Source organism: Varroa destructor, unplaced genomic scaffold (assembly GCF_002443255.2).
Source record: "Varroa destructor unplaced genomic scaffold, Vdes_3.0 BEIS01000004.1, whole genome shotgun sequence".
NCBI classification, from domain to species: domain Eukaryota; kingdom Metazoa; phylum Arthropoda; class Arachnida; order Mesostigmata; family Varroidae; genus Varroa; species Varroa destructor.
Window position 1 is genome coordinate 10867320 of NW_019211457.1, and position 22310 is coordinate 10889629.

The window sequence follows — 22310 nt, forward strand, 5'->3', positions numbered from 1 at the left end:
AAATAGGCTGTGCACAGCCTTTTCAGTAAGAAACGCCTTCTATCATAACGATTGGATATACCACTTTTTTTCTATGGTCTTCTTGTATTCTATGTAGTCCATTTTGACGTATTGCCGTTGCAATAGTTATATTTTCTGCGGCGCATTATGCGTGGGTCGCCAAAAAACGCGAGGAGGAGGAGGAGGAGAAACGCCAAAAATGAAGGAGCCACAGAGCCGGACGCGTGGGGTCTCATCGAGATTAGCGGCAACAATCAATGTGCAATAAGGCGACAAAGTCCTATCGACATTATAACGTAACGATAAGGCCTTCAAGCCGCTTGCCTTAACTGGCCACGATGAAATCACTCCCAGTATCTTAGGTGCCAATAACGGACACACGGATGAGTGTATTGCGTCAGTACATATATATTAAATAATCGCAGTGTAATCTTATCGTTTCTATTCAGGAAACTGGTGTCCAATATGATATATATACCCTCACAGCGACAAAGATATATATATATATATATATATAGAAAGTATAATAACCCATATAAAAGGCCATCTGGAATGATTTGATCCTTAATAGAATTTTCGGTTAGTGTGTGCAACTAAATGATGCCTGATACATCGATAGGCAATGCTATGGTACATATAACTGTACATAAAAGAAGCGTACATAAAATTTATTCGAACCTCGAATAAATATGAACGCATACTTCAATCTTTATCATATCATTTAGTAGTGTTTGAGTACAATCCTATGCTTTTTGGACTGGGCTACTTCACCAATGCTGTGCACAAAGAGCTTTCACTATTTTTTTTTTTTTCTAAATCTTTGCCACGTTATTCGTAAAGCTATACCAAGTCGACATTATCAGCAATTTACCGTTGTATTTAGTTTCAAACGACGCTGCTAAACAGATTGTCGAATAATATCATCCCAACGAAGGTTTCCGTGGGAATAATGGAATTTTCAACCAAGTTTTTTTGGGTAGCAATAGTAACTAATCTGAAACATAGCAGGGCAGGAAAAGCAGCCCTAACAATGGCAAGTTCATCGGGATACATTTTCCAACCCAATGAGCTAGCGGGCCTGCTCTATTTGTTTTATGCAGTGCGGGCGGTTTTTAAAAAACCACGTCGTCTGCAATGTTGCCTCAGTGGCGCCAAAGCATGTCGTCGCAGTAGCCTAACTGTTACGGCGAAAATTTCATTGACGCCCAAAAAAAAAAAATAGCAATATAGGCGGCCAGCGGAATTCATTTATTGCACTAATATGTAAATACGGATATAGATGATGGCACGCCAATGACAGATAAGTGCGAATAACGAAGGCTTCGTATACGCAGACGGCTATCATTGCTAAGGCATTTTATCCTCTTCTATTGGTCGCGTTTCTATACAGATTATTGCCCATTTCATCTTCGAAAATTGTACGTACACCGTCGTTTTGTTCGAGGTCTATGTATATATATTGAACCTAAACAGATGCTTAGAGTGACATCTTCATCAAACGTCGTTCGGCTTCATTCAAATACAATGTTAACGTAATTCTGAACGTCGAACCCGAACTATTTTTATGTCAACGCAGTCTTACTATTGCATACGGGGTTGTCATAATAATAATAATAATTCTAGTTAGTCTAAAATTAGATAGAAAAGAAATACGGACACTTGTAAATTAGAGGAACACGTAGAGCAGTAGAAACTCCGCTGTGCATTAAGAGAAGACTAGAGGCGATTGAAGTTCAGCCTAACACTGTGTATATTCTTCCTCATCTGATTAGGGCTTGTTAAGATCTATATTTTTTTTTTTATAGAAAAGCGTTCCTTTGCCAAAAAAAGATTGCCATATTGCCTTTAACCTATTTCCAACGTAGCGCTTATTAATAAACTGAGATAGCACTGTGATGAATTATGTCCGTAACGCCATTAACACTTGGTGGGTTGCATCGGTTTCGTGGCGAATATACCTGCTCGCTTCCTGTGAGCATAAATCGGCAAAAAAATGTCATCATGTTCAGAGAATTATGGTAAGCATGAAGAATTTTGCAGAACATTTCATAGAGCTCAAGCGCGAAGATAATCAGTCTGTGGGCCTTGAACAAAGCCTGAGGTCTTCGGCCCCGTTCACATTCGTTTTCATGAGATTCAATTAATTCGATTAATTTATTCGATTAATTTAGCCCACCATTTAGTTAGAACCAATACAATATTGATGTACCACTGACCGTAACTAAAATCGTTCACAAACCTACTTTTAGTAGGCGCTGATATGTTAGCGTATATAGTCGGGTTTACTACAGTCTACAAAATATCAAGACAAGCCATCAAATAACTCATTTATTTATTTTGTCCTCTTTGCACAAGACTTGTGCAAATCTGTTTACTCGCCTTCTTATGATTGTGCCCACTTTACAGTATTCGATGCCAATTAGTAATCGCGAACGGCCGCAATCTATCAACGCACGGCTCTATCGTTTCGTTGACTCGATAGGGCGAACAGTAATCTGCGAGCAGTAAAAGATCCCGCAAAGTTCAGCGTCGCGGGCCGGTAACGAGCCCTCAGATCTCTGCGTCACGCTGATGACATTTCGCGATGATCCTCAATCGACCAGCGACAACGCACGTCTCGATGTTTACTCGTTAACGTCGGGATTGGTGATCAACTGCCTCGGGCAGTGCTGCGGCCGCCATTCAAGCAAGATTTCTTCGGGGCCCCCCGCGCAGGACAAGGGACACTACGTTGTCACTAGCTCAGAGCACGCCGGCGAAACGAGCTGAATGATACGCGCAGCGGGGGCGAACACTAAGGCTGGTAGCTCATCAGCAGCCAGCTGACGTCAACAACAGCAGGAGCACTGACAGAAGGAAGCTTCATACCAATCAGTTGATGCTACACTCTGGAAGCAGAAACTACCATAATCCGATGTTGATCAAAAGATTGTGCTTCATTCGAACTATTGAAGAATTAATGATAGTGCATACGTGAAATGCTTAGAGTAATTGTGCCGGAGTAGCTGTGGTACTTGTTCTCAGAATACTTAAGTAAAAACATTGAGCCTTGCATTTCTTTTATGCCTGCAGAAAAAGGGTATCGATATCAGAGCTGCGAGCTCTACTCGTATATGAGACAATTGAACTCCGCTTATTATTGAGCTGACTATTGGAAACGGTGTGGTTCATAGCAAGAATGCTAAACTTGGACAAGTTTTCTATTGTAGGCATTCTCACTGAAGTTACCGCGTCGATTAAGTCAAAAAAACATTTACGCGGAACAACTAGAAATGGAAAGTTAAACTTAGTCACACAAGTCATGTTATACCATGTAACACTATTATCATTCAGTTTTTAATTTTGTTAGTGCCCCCGAAGCCCATTACCACTTGTGGCATTTTTTTTAAATGAATATGTTGATCCGAATTACCACACTACATATGTAATATTCTCATTTGAATCACCGTTTTCATCAGTTGTGACAGCGTTAAACGTACTACATAAATGTACATGTAGCGGCTGTCAGTTTTCAACTGCTACCTGTCAAGCCTCAGCTACGTGCCGTGTTGTCGTACCACACCCTCACACACAACCTGTGGCAAGCGGACGGTACGACGTGGCGCCACGTAATTATCACCGCTTTAATTTCTCAGTCGACGATCACCCGGTGAGCAAAGATCTCAACTCGACTCGGTATACGGTACGGAACACGTTACGAGTGAATTATCGAACTGACACCCCCGCCGCTAATTCAGTCGGTGCTACGCGTCCACGTAATCTATCATCATCTTCTTTATATTGATAATTATGGAAAAAAGACGGGGAAATAAGCGGATGCACAGCGAGGAGCGCGGCCGTCTTACCGGTAAAATAAAAACAGAAAAAAAGGAGAGAAGTATGCGAGCGAAGCAAGGAAGTATGATGTGCTTCCATGCTATACAGTGGGTCAACCAAACGGATGAAGGAAAAATACGGCTGGCAGAGACGAGCGCTTCTTACTACTTGTCGTCGTGCCGCGCACCAAACTACAAAAGGCCGAGAGCAAGATCGGAGGGGGGCAGGAAACGGTTATACCAGGCCCGAACATGCTGAATAGCAGATACACTGGCCATCTATAGTCTGCCAATGACAGTCGCTCGATGTACAAACAATACTTGTTATCTGTCTAAGGAGTCTATGCACAGATAGTAAATCGACGAAAGACTTTAAGGATTCAGCCGGTTTAACGGTGGCAATATTAACTCCCAGTCATGGTAAGCTGTTCGCCAGTCTACTGATCGTAACGGAGCCTAGATTTCTTTTTATATGTATTGATATGGTGGTGAATTGGTGTAAGACTCAAACAGCTACAGAATTGATGACAGCAGGGGATCAGGTGCTTCCCTTTCTTTCACGCTCATTGTAAGACTCGCCGCGATGAGTTCAGCGATCGGCGCTCCACGAAGGGTTTCTTGATCGCTTTCAGTATGGTTTCATAGTCGGCTCATGTGACCCTGTCATGATTTAGAGTTTAATTCTTACAGAAAATTAATTCAGATTGTATGGCGTTTCAACGGTTCTGCAAAGCGACGATTGGCGACAGCGATAGAGTACGCTAATTATCAACCTGATTAGGGACAGTCTGCCCTATTTTGTATTACCTAGTTTTGTCTACATAGAGCACGAAACGCTTAACATGATAATAGGGATTCGATAAAGATAACGAACTACAAACCGAGTTCGTCATTGGACTAAGCTCCTATCTATCTGTTCTCGCTGAAGATGAGGACGCAAGTACCATGATATATGAAAGGACGTCCGTTATAGCATCTGTATCCTGAAACGAAACTCAAAACATACAACTGCTTCACAGTGAACTGATGTCAGCTATAGTGCGCTCACCCAACAAATAACTTTGATTGATAGGCGACAATTTCCTTTCCTTATAATTTTGTTCTTTTTTATTTTTTTCTTTTCAGTTCAGTACCTTCCGACTTCTACCATGCCCTGCGTCTCTCAACGGCTCAGCCAGTTAAGTTGCGCAGCTGAACTGACGGCACTCACCAAATGAAAGCTTTAAATATCCTGATGAAGTTACTGCCGATCTAAGGGCAGATAAGTAAGACGAATAAATAATAAGTTAAGCCACTATGGATGCCGGCCTGCTATGCTGGAATAGTTCTACGTGCCTTTCTTCCTGGAAAATATCCATAGTGTCGGCTTGCGTCTGACGTTTAAGCATCTCAGTTGCAGCGGCACAACCGCCTTCCGCATTTCCTAATTTCTAGTAAACTTCACATTGTTAGACAGATCGGGCATGTCTTATAGTGCAGTTAGGACTAATTCTAAATTAAAGATGTGTTCTTGTCTAATATAAATTGTGACATGGGTATAAATTATTTTCTTATATCTGATATTATATATAGTATTTGTAGAAATTCTTATTTTACGTAAAGACCTTTTGAAATCACAATTTTTATAGGAAGACCTTATTGTCAGGATAGCAGAGTGACTAATGTTTGCATTTCCATTAATAATGCAGAGGATGCACTAGAGGAACTTTTAAAAACTTTATACCGATGCTTCTCGGACATGAAAGCTCTATTAGAAAGTGAATCTCTAATAAACTACCGAACGTAGCATCTCCTGATTCTGTTCGTTCAGATTTTCATACCTCACATTGATCCTCCTATCAATGTTCTCTATAGTAATAATATGGTAGTAGAAATTTTTTCAGAGGACCGCGTATGTAGGATTGGCCGAATGTCGTCGATACTGATGATTCTATATAGGCGTAGTCATTTATATATCAACTACATGTATATACAAATAATAGAGACCGCTTGGCTCTAATATCGCCTTCGTACGCTAACTGATATCAAACGGGCGCTGTTCACGTTCAACAGCCGCCATACGCAATAAACACAGTGTTCGTAGTAACTTCATTCTCCTGTGCCTCGACCCGAATACAAAAATCAATGTTCACCAACAACGACGACAACATAAGAATACGATTGTCTGTGCCACCCAACACATACTCATTATATGGGTGAGTACCAGAGCGCCGCCATCCAGGCGTAAACAAAGTATCTATACATAACACAAACTTTATCGAACACCCACTCGCTTTGGACGCTGCGCTGGGGGACCGATCTGTGTTCTTTTCGAAATTCTGCTCCGTCTGATCGCAGAGAAAAAAAAGAACAGCCTGTTAACGCCATGTTGTGGACATCCGACCGAGGGTCTCGTTGGGGATCGATGTAAATGAGATCAATCTTTGATATTGAATTGCTGACCAAAGTAGACAACAACAGGCACACCGACAGTTTTGCATTGACCGCGCGAGTCCAAATAACAGCTAAACATTAGGTTCACGTTTTGGACTGGTGGAGGGAGAAAACGATTAATTATTATCGAAGGTTGATGAACCGGTGAGTAATAAGTGGCGATTACGGCTACAGTAAAGTAGACGTAGGCAGTTTTACCCATATACGTTGATCTATAACGCACTCTCCTAGAATCAAGTAGAACATTGCAAATTTTCGCAAGAAAAATAAATTAAATACGTTTGCGGAATTGAAGATTCAGCTTTATGAGAATTTTCATAGTAGAGTGAAACGTAAAATAGGTTAAAGTATCTTGAAGTGCCGAGCGATACGACAATGATGTACTAAAGTGACCTGCACGTGATCTAGCTCGCAAAGTCAGCGGTTAGGTTTTCCGTCATCGATACAGATGGCCCTTTCTTACGGCACCACCAGTCATACGTAAATAGATATTCCGAACAGATGCTGATTCCATATCAACAGCAAGTGGAGCTGACGTGGTAAATTTTCTGTTTTGCATTCACTATAGGATCGTGACGTCTGTAGCTTCGCTTTTATTTTTTCTGGCTTTACGTAGCTTTGCCTGGCCACCCAACTCGCAGAACGAGATCATAGTCCTCTTAATTTTTTTTCAAACTACAATCAAATTGTCAGTATTATTAGACAACTAACAGCTAGCATCTGTATTTACTCCGTCCTTGCGTGAGGGGGTACCGCATATATGTACCTCTATTTCAGTTTTGATCGTGGTTCATTGGGTCACAGCCGGGCCCAGCTATCTCGACAGTTTTTAGGTCTGCCTTACACAGTTGCCAAACGCTACGCCTGCCCCATTCGTAGAGACAGATAAGATAGACGCAATTACTTCGACTGAAGTAATATTAAAACCAAGCGAATAGATGAAGCATGTGCAAGCTAGGGGCACAGTGTGCATGGCAGTAAAAGCTTCTTGTCAAAAATTGCCTCTGTATTTTTTACCAGCTGCCTATAAATGTTGTCATCGTCGTCGTTGCCGCTGCCGCCGCGATGCGGACCCCTCACACAACAAAATGAGCGAAAAAGAATTCTGTTCATAGTGGACGGCGACAAGGACGATGAAGGTCAACGAATCGAAACGGCCAGAATGGACGCCAAACCTGCTGCCGCTGTTAAAACTTGTGGATTTGTTGACTTCGCGAGGTTCATCGGATGATCGATCAGCCTTTACCAGAACCTGCTGGAAAGTTGGACCAGTGCGAACGTGAAAGACGTGTGACTGTCTATCCTAGACAGACCGCAGCTGCTGCTTAGCAAGAGGCGGCTGCGGTCAGCTGACCGGGTTGGCGTAGGCAGTAGGAGCAGTGGAGGTGATGACAGTAATAGTTTTTTTTAAAAAAATTAAAAAAAGAACGACTTTTTAAAAAGATGACATATTTGTGGCGATCTCTAATTCCTGATGGTGGTACTGGTACGATCCTCATATCTGCGTCCCTTCACGCTCGACTGGACCGGCAGGAGCCTTTTCCATTTTGTCAAATTAACGATGATGAGATAAATAAACTGAATAGGTAACCGAATCAGCTTTTGCGCGCTCTCTTTTTCTCCTGCTGTTGGTAACGCCTGACTTGAATAGCGGCAACTGGTTAATTCCTGCTCGTCTCAGCCTATTTGCATTCCGTCCTTCATGAGGGCAAATCTCAACCGAGCACTGAGCTTTCTATAGCGTTGGACGCTATGCGTACCAGGCCGCGGTGCTTGGTCGATCAGGATAAGCAGTAAAACAATTAGAAACAGAAAAAGGGGGTAGACAGAGAGTTGGATCTAGAAGAGTAAGTGGCTTGGACAAAGAACAAATGGCCACAAACGCTTACGACCCTCATCTTGATCACGCATTGCCATAACACGCCGCGCGCTTTTCTATGCATCCAATGACTTTCAATAAAGGCAACATATTACATCTTGCCGTGGCGTTTGAATAACACTGTTGTTGTTACTATTGCTTCTGTAATTGGAAATACTTACCGACGAATTGGAAAGAGGTGTCTAGGTTCGGTTAATGCCATCCCCTTGTGCGCACTTGAAAATAGGATTTTCAAGTGGATTTTTCTCAAGCTTTAGTGCTATTGTGAGACTGCATTGACCAGTCAGCTTCTGCAAACAGAGTGTATTGCTCAGCAGCTCCGATTCATCCGGGGCTTGCTTTGTTTGTTTGCTGCGAAAATGACTTTTTTTTTTCCAATTGAAACACTTGCTATGCTCTGACAATTTACCGCTCGTGGTTACAATGAATTAATCTCGTAATAACTAAGAGGCAAACTACCACTGCATAGGTTTTCTTCTATAGGCTGTGCTCTCCTCGGTTATGGCGGGTTCCAGCCATAAGGACTTACGCATTAAGGTGGCAGCTTCACAATAATATCATCATATCAAAACTTGAATACGGCCGGTGAAAGCTAATCAACCACCATTTAAAACGATTTGCCCTGTATACTGTATACTTTCGTTGATAGAGACGGTTCTGGATTGCTTCTGTGATAGTCTACAAGCAAGGCGATCTCAGCGACATTGTCCAACAGCCGCACAAACAAACGGCATTAGGCACCGGCGTAAACGTGCCTCGTAATGCGCAAGGCCAGTATCGGCTCTCATGGCTAAGATGAAACGTTTTGTCAAATGCTCGTACACATTTCTAGCTAAACTCTGTATGTCCTAAACGATCTGAGCATAGTCGTAAAACGCTGTATTTACGTTACAGAACACGTACGTATATACTGTAACAGTTAATTTTAGTTGGCAGCCATCATAAATTCGTATGCAAACGGACGTTGCTAAAAATAAAAAAAAAAACGTTTGGATAGCGACATGGAGAACAATAGGCTCTTATTGAATATATTATCTATAGAAAACGGAGACGTAATGCAATTTTCAGCCGAGCGAACGTACGTTTACGTGGCTTAGTCCATGAGTCGTTCGAATAGCAGCAACGTTTATGATAGCTGAAAAATATTAGGAAACTGTGTTTCGAATATTGACTTTGTTTACCCTAGTAACTTTCCAGTTCGTAACACGATCGACAAGAAATGCCCGAAAGGAGCTCCCGGCAACACTGTGCGAGTCCGTGTATTAGTCTGCCGTACCGTGGCACAATTCATTCGCGGCCAAAAATGATGCAGTAGTTCATGCTTGGGAAGGAAATGCTATACACATCTCGACTTCTCATCTGGCTCGACGATACGTCGGCGTAACGAACAGCGGAAGATAGCGAAGCGCTTATACGAATCCTAGTTGTTTTTTCTTTAATACGAGGTACATATTATAGACAGTTTTGCTATCACCGCTGAGTGAATTACGGTGCCCTAAGCGATGATAACATCGATGATAATGACTTTATACCAGCGGAACTTAGCCAGCGGTAGACGAGTGAATGAAGCGTCGACTGCATGCACTTCGATAGACTGGGACCACTTCGCAAGGAACAACTTGATCCTTCAGGTATGTATATACCTAGAATAATACTAGTAGAAGATTATTGTTAGGTTCTGAAGCAACTAATCATGACGCTGCGTGCTCACTCGCGCGCTTTTTGCTGTTGGTGCTAGCGCTGAAGATCGTGAAGCTGGCAACACAAAAGATTATCGTCATAAAGGATAAGTTGATGAGGAAAGGAAGTCAACAGTAGTATGCGAACGAATTGTATAAGCGGTAAACGAACGCGTGGACAAAAGCAGTACTGGCAGAATTTGTTACCGCCAAAATATAAATAGTTATATATGCAAATGGATCCCACTACTCCTGTTACTACTGGTGCTTTTCGTCGTCGGCGGTAGACGCGATCGGAGCACGACAAAAGCGGACGGAACAGCACGAATCGTCTGAAGACTGTCTAGCAGCCAGGCGTCGAGTGATTGGCTCGCTAGTTTTCTGGTTATCTGATTTACCAAAGCCGGATCGTTGGGATCTACCATCGAATAATACAAAATTTAAGCCGAACACGTAATAATTCATTTCGAATGGGCTCCCCGAACCTTTTTCAACTAATTAGACATCTGTATAAAAGGTTGCTACTTATAAATAACGTTATGCGTCAGATTCTGTTTAAATCTGCTACGCACTTAAATATTGGAATCTAGCTTTGTGTAGAGAGTCCATAAATAATAATAAAATTTCCGTAAATTAAGGGTATGGCCATACTCGAATGTTTTACAACGTTGAATCGAAGCCGCTTATCGATAGAGGTAGCTATAGAGGAGAGCGTATGAAAGCCTTTGACTTTTCCTTTTATGTTTGTTCTTACACTTCATGCAATGGTAGACCGTAGAGGACTATGGCCACTTGGGGGTCACGATTTCGTTGTTTGGCAGATAGGGTTTTTTTCAAGCGATTTTCCGGCCGACTTGAAAAAGAGCTCTCTTTAGGGAACGGAAATAGCTCCCTTTTTCCAAGAATCTGTTAATAAACTTCTTTAGAGGAGGGCACGTACCGCTGCAATCTTCCAGTTTTAACTATTGGACCGTACGCTCAAAGCAGATGTGCAAGCCTTCGAAAGCTTCGCTTCCGTTTCTTTGCCACCGCTGTTCTGCATGGCAGACGAAGAAGAAGCACAAGGAGTAACGGGAGCTTAAAGTTTTTGCCCGTTAGGGACACAATAATGGCCATCACCAATAGAAAATCATTAAGGGAAATTTTCAAATGTTTTTCTGTTTCTGTTTGCTGGACCCTAAAATAATGCGACAGTCATTCTAGATTTTATATAAAAACTTCGATAGTTGTATTATTAGATTCGCTTTGTCCATAGCTCAATGGAACAGACCGGTACGGTAGATTATTATTGAATTCCGATTAGAACCACTCAATTTTTTAGTTCAACGATAATCAATGCCGATTGATAGGAGAATACATCTCCCATTTGGATCTAAGGCTGGTCAAACATTGTCATTCCTTGGATCGATAGAAAGACCTAGAATGAAGAGCCAAACTAGACTTCTATACGTCCGCCCGTTTCGCACGCTGATGATGCGAATACTATGATCTTTTTTAATCTTCCTTTGGATATTACTAGCTAGATTTCAGCTCTAAGGATTGGAGACTTGTGCTACCTGGACCCTATGAACGGTTCGACACAAAAGCTCTATTTAGCACTATCTTGATCCTATGTATTCTCGTATCATGGAGGTTTTTCTAAAAATTAAAGTATTGTTTGAAATTACTAACTCAATATAATGACTCTATATGGCGGCGTTAATAACAATAAGAAAATAGAGAAAGAGGTACAAAAATAGAATAGAAAAGAAAAACAGCTAATCACAGTATTTATACACCGTCATTTGATAAATTACGACTGCTCGAAGGCGATCATCGATTCCAGATGTCGGAACTGCGGGGGCCGCCTTTCATGTCGGTACCGGCATCAACACTTAACGGTGGTAATGTTCCTTTTGTCGCGTCCAAGGTCCGCCTTTTTGGCTGCGGCGGCTGTTGAAGATTCCGACACGGACGCTCGTATTCTCTGGTCTTGTTTGTGCGCTTCTAACTTTGTACCCTATATGCGGAGACGGATGTAGAACGCTTTATACCTCTATAGGACTTTATCATTCGAACGATTTCGTAAATTTATAAAACGATGTTTAAGTTCACTTGTAACTGGATCTCTGAAGAGCATATCGAGGAGTTAAAAAACCCGTTCGTGCACCTTCGGAGCTGTCTGGCAGCCGCAAATCGGTGACACTCGATGGGCTTCGCTTAGCGAAAGAATGAGGTAAATTTATTTGGTAAGCGGATCAACATAAAAGCTCTGTTATTGATTAAAGTCGCACTGATTGCCATGCTAACAACGTGGACTTGATGCATGTAAGAAATTTTATATATATATATATATATATATGTACAGACCTAGGATAAATGAAAACGATGATTTTTAAAGCAACCTTTGATAAGATTCGTTTATTCGCTTTTGCTCGTCCGTCCTATCTCACTCTCTCGGTTTTTGTCTATCGCTTACAATGAAGAGCAAATTCACTGAGATAAATCATCAACGATGAAGTCATCGTCCTTTCATAATGTGTTTCCGGCTTTAAGCTAGCTTCTTTCTTCGACCAGAAAATTGTATATATTCCTAAGACTACTAACGTGTATATATATATATATATATATATATATATATATATATATATATAGATGCCCAGAACGCTCTCTGTTGCTTCTCTGATTTCTTAGCGTATTTCAGAACGATCTATGCACGCGTCAATTAATACGAGAAAATAGTCGGAGCACAGACTGGGAACCTCACTAGCTACGAAGCAAACACTTACGTAACACACCCCCGATTTGTTCAAAATTGGTTTGTCTTGACACTGCCAAATTTTTCGTACATTTTTCAGACATCTTGAAAATTACCTATCCAAGATGCTCATTCGGTAAAGCCACACAAACATTCAACTTGCATATTACATCGATACATCTGCTATATAATGTTATTCCTTTCTGGACGTCTGTTGCCTAATTGGTTAATTTCAATACCATAAGTGATTATTTGTTTCGTGCTGCCTTGATGAGGTTTTCTTGTAGGAATGACCAGTTACTCTCTCAATAGGCTACATTGAAGTTGATAGTGGTACTTCGATTTCTGAAGGACTTCCATTTGGTTCGTGTCTTTAACGAGATATTTGATGTATGTGATATACACGCATCTAAATTCTATTTTCGTTCAAGAATATACTGTCATCGATGTACTATATGGACATTGATTGTTGTGGGTGTCAGCGTAGAAAAATGATGTTTTTTTTTTGGTGTTATTCAAAGGTCTGTTGCGTGTCCCTTAGTCGAACAGATTTGCCACACGTGTGCGCTCATTTTTAAAAGGAAAAAATCGATCGGCTGCATTATCGCTTCCTATTGTATGATTTCTATTATCATTAGTATTATTATTCACAGCCTCTTGTTGCTTTGTCGTGTGTCAGGTACATAAATAATACAGTTTATATACAAAGGGAATTTGTGGGTACAACAGGGTTTCGTCGCGAACCCTAACCCAATATTCTTTTCTCCTTTTGTTTGCTTGTCCTTAAGGTGCGCATATTGGGTGCTCATAGCGTGTAGACTGGTATCGAAAGCTCATTGGATAGAACACGTCGACTCATGAAAACTATGTGTTTCATTACGAACGCACCACGTCGTGCCCGTATGTTTGGAGCTCTGCATAGTGTTTTGTCTAACAGAAAATTTCGGATTTGGATAAAAATTTTCCGAGGTCTACAGTTAGATGGACCTAAGATAGTAGTACATCAGACAGGTTAAACAGCAGGTAAACCTATATATATCCTGAGAACAAGATATAAATATCATCGGACAATCAGGTGGCTGGTACCTCCATGCAATTATTTTTATTACGTATCTAGCAGACACAAAGGAACATAGAAAAAAGCTCACATCACAGCAAAATGTAAGTAAACAGTTAAATTGAGTCTAGCTGCAGCTGCTCATAGCGGCGCGTTATATCGGTAGTTCCCGCAATACATGTGCTGAATGACGTGCTTTTATTTGCGTTTTCAATTAAACGAAAACGAATTAAATTATCCCAACTTTTACTCGTACAATACCCGTATATCGTTTTTATTTACTCTCTGTATTTTGTAATCAAAAAATATTTTTGCTGGAACGTTTTTGTTGATTGTAGCCATCACTGAATTTTCTTGACCACTGAAACATGGCTTTGGAATTGAGGAATGAAAGGCTAGTAATAGTTAATATATCCATCTGCTTATACGTGCCCGTGCGGGTATGGGGTTCGTTTTCGATCCATGCACGTCGGTTTGGCGTCAGCCGAAAGCAGCTGATTCAATCCACGTACGACGCCTCGTTCAGTGATGCCGGACGATGGTTGGCTTATCAGTCTCGGAAACAGAATAACGGGACCGGTCCTAAGGCTGTAATCCACTCTAATCCTGAGACCTCACAATGATAAATTGGTACGAAACGATTTGATCTCGAAACGCCAACACTTACTAGGAAACTCTCTTCGATCGATCGATCGATTGAGAGGACTCGTCGATCAAAAACCGAAGCAAACTCGGCCTCAGCCCTGTTCTCGGTATCGCCGATAAAGAAACGACTTGTCTATTGCATTGTAAACTAGATTCAAACAACCCGGCATTAAGTTATACTATATGAAGGTGTACTGTTCCAACCTGATTTGGTACTCATGCTAAAGGACTGTTCGAAGCAAGTATTGCAATCGCTTTTCCTATTCTCTGCCCATGGGCGCAAATCTCAGTTTGATTTTTTCTGGCCGTTTCGGCCGTGACACAGTTACACGAGGACTCTTAACATCGATACGGCGTCTTGGGGAGTGTCTGGGTCGCACACAATCTTTGCCGAAAAAGAAAGACCAAATAAAGTTCAACTCTATGAAAAATTACTGGCCTAAATCACAAGATACGCACCAGAGTGAGTCCTCTCGTCAAAACCCGTAGGAGCGATCGCTGCTGCGTTTGTGGATTAGATTTGAATGGTGGCGGAAGGTAAGTTTTTATTTAATCTGTATCTTTTGGGAAGGCTGCTCGTATAATGCTCAAGACGCTCCGACGACTCTTCGCGGTTGGTCGTCTTGTCTGCCAGTGTCTTTCCACGTGGCTCACTCTGACAACGATATATTTTAGCATGACAAGCGTTTATTTTGTGCCATAAGACGCTGTTGTACTTTTGTTTGCTCACTAGCTGGATAACTGGTAGGTTGATTATCGACGCGTCATTCACTAAATGGTGCTCCGTCCGTTGAAACTGACGCGTAAAAGAAAGTAAAAGAGTGGTTGTTGCCGCGTTTTCCCGACAGCGACTGTGGCCGTATCAAAAATTTCTCGTTGAACGATATCGCTGATGCGACCGACCGAGGCCACTGCGATATCGTTCGATTCGTAAAAACCGACTAGTGGCTAACGGACGCTGATGATGCCGAGAAATGGGCAAAAGGCTTTACATGTTGTTATGCTTTCTTATTTAACGTCAACAGACTACATGGGTCTTACAGTCTGCCTCACAAATCTGATAGGATATTTCAGGTTGATAAAAGAAAAAAAAATCGAAATATCGGCTACACAACCGGTTCCATATGAAATATATGCGGAAAGACAATGGTTAAAATGAAAAAACTAGAATAAAAATGGCCTTTGTTGACATTGCCGATAATCGTTTTGATCTTTGATGTCTTGAACTTCGTTGAAACAAGAGCAAATTGACATAAACTTGAATATAGTTACAAAACTATGGAAAACTAGTTTACGAATAATGGGATCCTATTAGCAAATAAAACAGGATAGTTGTCTGCGAATGGGTTATGCTGACCCAGCGTTTAGGGCAAATTTTGTATACTGCGCCCCTTAAGTTTTCTCCGTACTGCACGCAAGACGAGTCCTATTCCCGAGTTTTTTTGGCCTACGCATTCATTCGAACAGGCGCGGACCACCATCGACCTCACCAAGCCATTGCATGCACGTAACGGTTTACGCATCACACTGATGGACAAACAATTGACCTTATCTAACAGACGCACTAAATCGTTTTCGCTTGGTAACGCACGGCGCATCCCTCAGATATGTAACACGTTCGACGATTATATACCCTAACGTTGCATTTCTCTAATCTCTACCCTGAAATCGACAGTTGTTTGCCATCATATGATTTTATCTAATACACAATGCAAAATTTCTCAACTATTGACTTCGCTGATGCTAATAAAGCGAAACAGACTGATATAAATACCTATTTTCCGTTAACTGACTGTCGGAGTTCAGTCGTCGTTGCCTACGTAAATTGCTGCTGGAGGACCAGAGGTAACTGCCGTAAACAATTATGTTTTCGAACATGATCATCTTCCACTCGCCGCCGTCATCTGTCTGTCTTTAAATGTGTGTATGTAAAAAAAAATCATGTTTGTTTTAGCCCGATTTCAATTATATCCACTTTTGCGTTTAGATTTTTTAACAGAGATTTATGTACATGCATTTATATATGTGAAAGAGAATGTTCGTTGACGACAATACATATTATTTTTCTGTTCGTTGAAAAAGACATTGATGTTGACTGAGTGTTCGGAGGTCTTCTCCGCCGACGTCGGACTGCCGCGGCGGATGGGCACGTGCGAACGCAACCTAACTTCGAATCAGGAGATGTAGTAGAGGTGCGTCGATACGTGACAAGTCACGATCGTCTTCCTTGTCATCTGAAAATTCAAAAAAACATTATCGCAACATTAGCACCTCTGGCCTAGAAAAAATTCTGTGCGTGTTTTTTCTTTAAGGTAAAAGCTACACGTTATTCATTTCACAATCCGACTACGACGGAATTTATTTTTTTTATAGAACAGAAGTTATGCGGTACGGCGAATATAACGATCGTAAATACGAGAGCTAGAAACGGAAATCTGTTCTGATTAACCAGCTATTTCTCTACAACACATGCATGTGCCCGTACACCTATCTGGTAAGGATACCTACTAACCGGGTGAAGTTTTGATTTTTTCCTAGCCAATGACAGTATTTCCCGGGAATAAAATTATTCTATCAAAGATGTTTCTATCAACGTTTTTTTTATGTTTCTAACAACACTTTTGATGATAGCGTAACGCTTAGCTAATTGACGACAAGTAACGGACGTTATTCTGCGCGTACAACACGTATCAATGACAGGTAAAGAAATATGGAATCCTAACATAAATCAGTTCATGATAGTGAAGGCTTCGCTAAATGGCTTCGATGAATTACTAAAATCTGATACACTGAAACATAAATACCTCTATAGTCGTCTGCTACGAAGGTCATCACTGGCAAAACAGTTTTTGTTTACCTCTGAAGAGATCACCGCAGTGACCTTACTATTAGCTCCTGTACTATTCTAGCTTTAACTATCGACGCATACATCGGCCTCGTGAAGTACTGCGTTTGATTTGTTTCCTTGCCAATATATTACGATAGTAATACCCATTTCGTAACGTATGCATGTTTAACAGGAATGAAGTGGATCGAATCAGAATATATATGCTTTGTGCACTAGCAGTGATTCGTTCGATGTTTGAACTAGCAATAAATTCACATGTGTACCTTTCTTTTACAACGTACCATATTCTGTCACGTTGATTAAAGCTGTTCAACTTATATTTGTGTACTCTGTACACCGGCATTCTTGCATTTTTTTTTGCCACGAGCTGTACAGATAGTAGAGCTCTCACGAATCATGTCTCGAACGAGAAACGTTCTTCTTGGAAAAATCATTTCGATGTGTTGCCATTACACCATGATATAATGCCGGATTAAACATTGTACTGACCCTTTTGTGCTTTGAACCGAAGTCCGCATGGGCAACACGCTTCCTTGAAACCCACTTGAGGCCCATATCTGTGCGGCAGACTTAATGATAATCGGACTCGCCCTATGTCTAGACAAACCATTCACTTAACCAGCAAAGCTCTGATAAAAACAATAGTGAATTTATCTGCTGTGTGTGTTGCTATTGTTGTTGTTGTTGTTGTTGCTGCCGTGCGGCCGACAGACGAAACGTGATTACGTGGTTCAATCACACGGATATCTCGTTAGTTTGGCACATGCACAAATAAGATGGAAGCTATTGCTATGATAATAACACCAACAATGGAATGACCAGCACGAAAAATGAATTTTCTCATCCAGACACAGTTCTTGTGACAGCAGCAGCAAAGAGGGCAGTACTAGATATGACACTTAATAGCTCCACAAATTCAGACTCGTCGATCACCGTATGTAAATTTACATATTGTTTGTTTCTCATGTCTCGTTTCATCAGCGCGTTGTATCACCAGATTTGCCGGCAAATCTGTCTAGTAGATATATTTCTAGTCAATCAAGTGGTTAGCATCAGTTATTATAATATTTCTATCATATTACGATCATTATTATTACGCCAATGTAATATTATATAATAATATAACAACACGACAACAATGCGTTGAGCAACGACCGATTTTCTCCGTCAAAATTCGTTTTTTATAAGTAAGGTACACCGCCGGCATGATACTGTTTCCTCTATTGCAGACGTCCTCGGCAGACTCGAACAACTTTGCAGCGGTCCTTCACGACGTCAATAGCGGCCGCTGAGAGCGCCTGTCGACTATTGAAATTCGCAAAAAATTATCACGCAAGGCGGCAACGATCACAGCAGCAGCAGCAGCAGTAGTAGCAGCAGCAGCAGGTGTCTCTTTGGTATCGAACCCGTTAGGTAGAGAAATGCTAGGCGCATCTAGAGCTCTGTACAGAAGCAGGCCTCCCTACACGCTGTGCCAAAAATTTCTATCACCGAAACCTCGAAAATTCTGGTGAAATCGCCTTCGCTCGTCTCTCTCGACGGCGCTGCTAATATTATTATAGCATTCTCTACCACCCACGATGCCTTGCGTCAGTGATGTTTCTTGGCCTACCGTTGACGTTTACGATGCTAAAGATACCACATCAACATCTGTACCCAGCTCGAATTTTTAGGCAACGTGTTAGTTTTTCATCATAGAAATGAGTGCGTTGAACGACGATAATCACTAGTTACCGACCATGAAGGAACATTCTGCGCTTGGTCAGTCCTCTGAGCCAGGCTCGTTGTAGATAAGTACTAGAATAAACATCTCTAAGTCGGTAGGCTCTTTCGCTCGCCGTCCGCATCGAGTCGTGTCCATGATTGACCAACCAGGTGGCGCCACTTAGTCGTCGAAAAGGGCCTCCTGGTTTTAGCTTTTGCCCGCCGAGCTGGTTCTTGACCGCAGCTGACAAGAGATTGAGAGACCGTCACACGAGATGTCAACATCAAGGAAAACCCCGAAAACGTCATTACAGTCAGTACCGTCGGTTTTCGAAATTCGTCGCAGCACCAGCAACGACTACCTCCTAACTCTGTCGATCCGCAATTGTGCCGACTTAAATCAGCGCTGGCTAAGTAATTATTTTTCTTCCCCTTCGCCTATGTCAGAAAGATCCGAATTATCGAGCAGAGATAACAAATATAAAAAACGCTGTGACAAAAAGAGAGCGAAATTTAACCCAGTAAAATGCGACATCTTAATAATATACAACTCTGTGCGAGTACGCGCGGGTAGCCACATTCAATGCAGCTGTGCTAGACTATGCTTCGAAGATGACAGAAATAGTGGGACTAAGCAAATGTGGAAGATTAATGCGGCCGCAGGCAGACGCTTCTATTGAGATAGCAATATACGCCCAGGACATGCAATGCTATCTTTTCCATAATTCAGCCAAAGGAGTCGGCTGGGCTTTGCGTACAGGGGCTAAACCGGAACTGTATTCCTGCAAATACACGTCTTGCTTGCGTGTACCCAGTGAACCAGCAGCAGTTGCCGTAATGTTTGCTTTGCTATACAGCAGAAACAAATAGGTAATTTGCTTGTATTTCGTACCGATGTTGTATTTCGCTGGCGATCGAAAGGAACTGAAGACCTCCAGAGACGCAGGTAATAAAGCTAGCGTTATAACTATAAGGCCTAGCCATTGCACCAGCTGTGCATCAACTATAATAGTCATGTACCACAGCTCGTGCTTTTAAATAATCAAACTCGAATTTACTCCAAAATATCTGAACAGGGCACGATCCAGCTGCTGAATGAGGAAATTTAGGGTACACATTTGTTTTACGTCTTTTTATGAATAGTATCAGCAGTTCGAAATATATAGGTAAGGTCAAAAACTATTTTGTTACTAAATTTGATGACATAATGATAGCCAAAGCGTTCTATGTGCCGAGTACTGCAGATTGTCGTGAAGACCTCGGCTATCGTAAGGTCTAAATATTAACAGCGACACCCGTCATCCACAATACACGCCCGCTGGCACGTGACATCAAACCCACTTCGAAAGGAAATAACACTTCAACAGTGTACATGAGCATATTTCTTTTCTCTAAGCCTTAACTATATATATTTTTTCACTTTATTACTTTTACATATATATATATATATATATGGTATCTTCGACAAGGTGACCGAAAGTGCCCTTGTAGAACGCTTGCTATATTAGACAGAGTCAGCTTTGCCTACAATATCGCTCATCAATCGATTTGTTTGTACCTGTGATATAACCACAATTAAACAATTCATAATAATAGTAAGTGGTAAGCCTTCATTGCTAAAGGATCCAGTCTAAGGGGAAAACGATACTGGAAAACTTCGCGTGCTCACATCATAGAATAACAACAATCTCAGACGAATGTTACCAATGATGCTATTCTTCTATTGATCTGGTTTCTGTTAACACAAACATCTGGACAGTAATGTATGTCAAAGAATCAGTCTATCGTGGGTATTATAAGAGTGATAACTTTGTGTTTCGGTCGTCGCAGTATTATACCAGAAGAACGAATGACTTCTGATTTTTGTCATCTGTAGTCGACTTTATTATTACAATTATTGCTATTAATTAATCTTATCGTTACTACTCCCGTAGCGATGCCGTGACACAAGATTGTCTACATCCTTCCCTATTTTTCCTCCCTTCTTTCACACTTCGTCTAACGACAACAACATGCCGACGTAGAGAAAAGCCGAACATCTGTACCCCTATTTCTACCATTCGTTGGAACAGGTGGCGAAACGGTCTGTTTCTAACCGCACCACTAGCACTGCCATTACCATCATTAACACCGAAATGTCATGGTACGCCATTTCGGCCGCTAGGTTGTTCACAAATCTGGAGACAAAGTTTTCTGAGAAAGCCCGAGAAAACCGATCCGCGAGCAAGCCAGATAAACAACCGAGACGTTCTGGTACTTTCAGAATACATTTACCTTTACTTAATGTTCGTAACTGCTTTTCTGATGGCAGCGTTGCGAATAGTTCTTTTATTTAGGGGCAAAAATGTGTCGTACGAATCGGGAAACTCCACCGACGACGATCAGAGGCTATGGAGGCAATCCGGCTCTTGTGGTGACGGAAACCGTTGATATCAGCGGCCTTTCTTTTTACAGACGACTTTGTGCGTGAAGCTCCCACAACAGGTTGCAAGCGTTCGGGCGGCAATAACGCTGTGGCTATCGGAAAAACTATAACGCATACAGAGATACGTCTGTGCCGTGCGCAAATTTTGCTCAAAATCAACAAAGAAAGTTCTCTGTCTTTTTCTTAGGCAAACGGGAAGATCTCAAATGAAATAATGACAAAGAAATAATTTTCTAGTTCGAAGCAAACTGTTTTATGATTTCCTAATGCGTAGTGAATCCCCTACCGATCGTTTTATATAGGACAATATATACTGTGGTGAGGAAATAAAAAATGTTCACAGAGGATTATTATAATCGCAAGGAAGTCCCGTTTTTCATCAATGGAAAAGTGTATGAGAATAATATAGTATATGATAGTGTGTGATAAACGCCTTATTAGACCGGATAATATTCAATTGCTTTGAAACGCATATACGTGTTGATCCCGTCTGCCAGGGTTATCGACATTTATGAGCTTGTAAATTTTCTTAACCGCGATGTTTACGTACATCGTTTGCTTCAATTTAGACATTGTTTCGACTATATGAAACTGTAACATCAACCTAAATTCCCTTTGTCTATATACATACGCTAGACTAATCCGCTATGTTGCGGTTCTCCTGTCAGTTCCAATAGGATACGTTTCCACATACAAACCTGCGCCTAGTATATCGGTGCATGTAATCGCTCAGGCGCCATCATCATCATCATCACTGACCAGCTGGCCCTATCAGGAAAGATCTTTCTTGATCAATTTCTGTCACTCCTTCAATAGGACACGTGGCTTTGCCAAGGATCGAGTCGCTTCTGGCTGTGTTTTGCGCAGAGATTGAAATCAATTAACCGTTGACCGTGACGCTAACGAGGAAGGTAAAGAAGAAGCTAAAGAGGAAAGTTTGGTCCCGCAGCGTTGGTTTTTGTCGGGATCGATCAGAGCGGAGTTATCGTCGGTCCGTCCATCATCGTCTATAGTTAAACGCCGCTGCCGTCCAATTTCCCCTATATTAAACTACGCAGACCAATACTATTACTACCACTGCTATGTTA

At 41.5% G+C, this 22310-nt stretch overlaps 1 protein-coding gene and 2 long non-coding RNA genes across 18 annotated transcripts in view; 2 read left to right on the plus strand and 1 right to left on the minus strand.

The window, feature by feature from the left end:
- The first annotated feature begins 681 nt into the window (after window positions 1-681).
- LOC147755838 (uncharacterized) lies at window positions 682-8775 on the plus strand. The gene is made up of 3 exons (XR_015325717.1): window positions 682-4235; window positions 4941-6392; window positions 7269-8775. It is a non-coding gene; the product is annotated as an uncharacterized LOC147755838 (long non-coding RNA).
- Window positions 8776-9028: 253 nt separating this feature from the next.
- Window positions 9029-21584, plus strand: LOC111248921 (uncharacterized). 8 transcript variants are annotated; one of them, XR_015325713.1, is made up of 3 exons: window positions 16889-17188; window positions 18075-18138; window positions 18323-21584. It is a non-coding gene; the product is annotated as an uncharacterized LOC111248921 (long non-coding RNA). The 8 variants fall into 8 exon arrangements; XR_015325714.1 differs by lacking the exons at window positions 16889-17188; window positions 18075-18138 and adding an exon at window positions 9029-9758; XR_015325712.1 differs by lacking the exons at window positions 16889-17188; window positions 18075-18138 and adding an exon at window positions 16479-16739.
- Window positions 12178-22310, minus strand: part of LOC111248920 (complement factor H-like) — a 55018-nt gene continuing 44885 nt past the window's right edge. For all 9 annotated transcript variants that reach the window (XM_022802040.2, XM_086986047.1, XM_086986046.1 and 6 more), the window contains one exon: window positions 12178-16479. The gene's annotated coding sequence lies outside the window, so the exon portion shown is untranslated. The remainder of the gene's footprint in view (window positions 16480-22310) is intronic.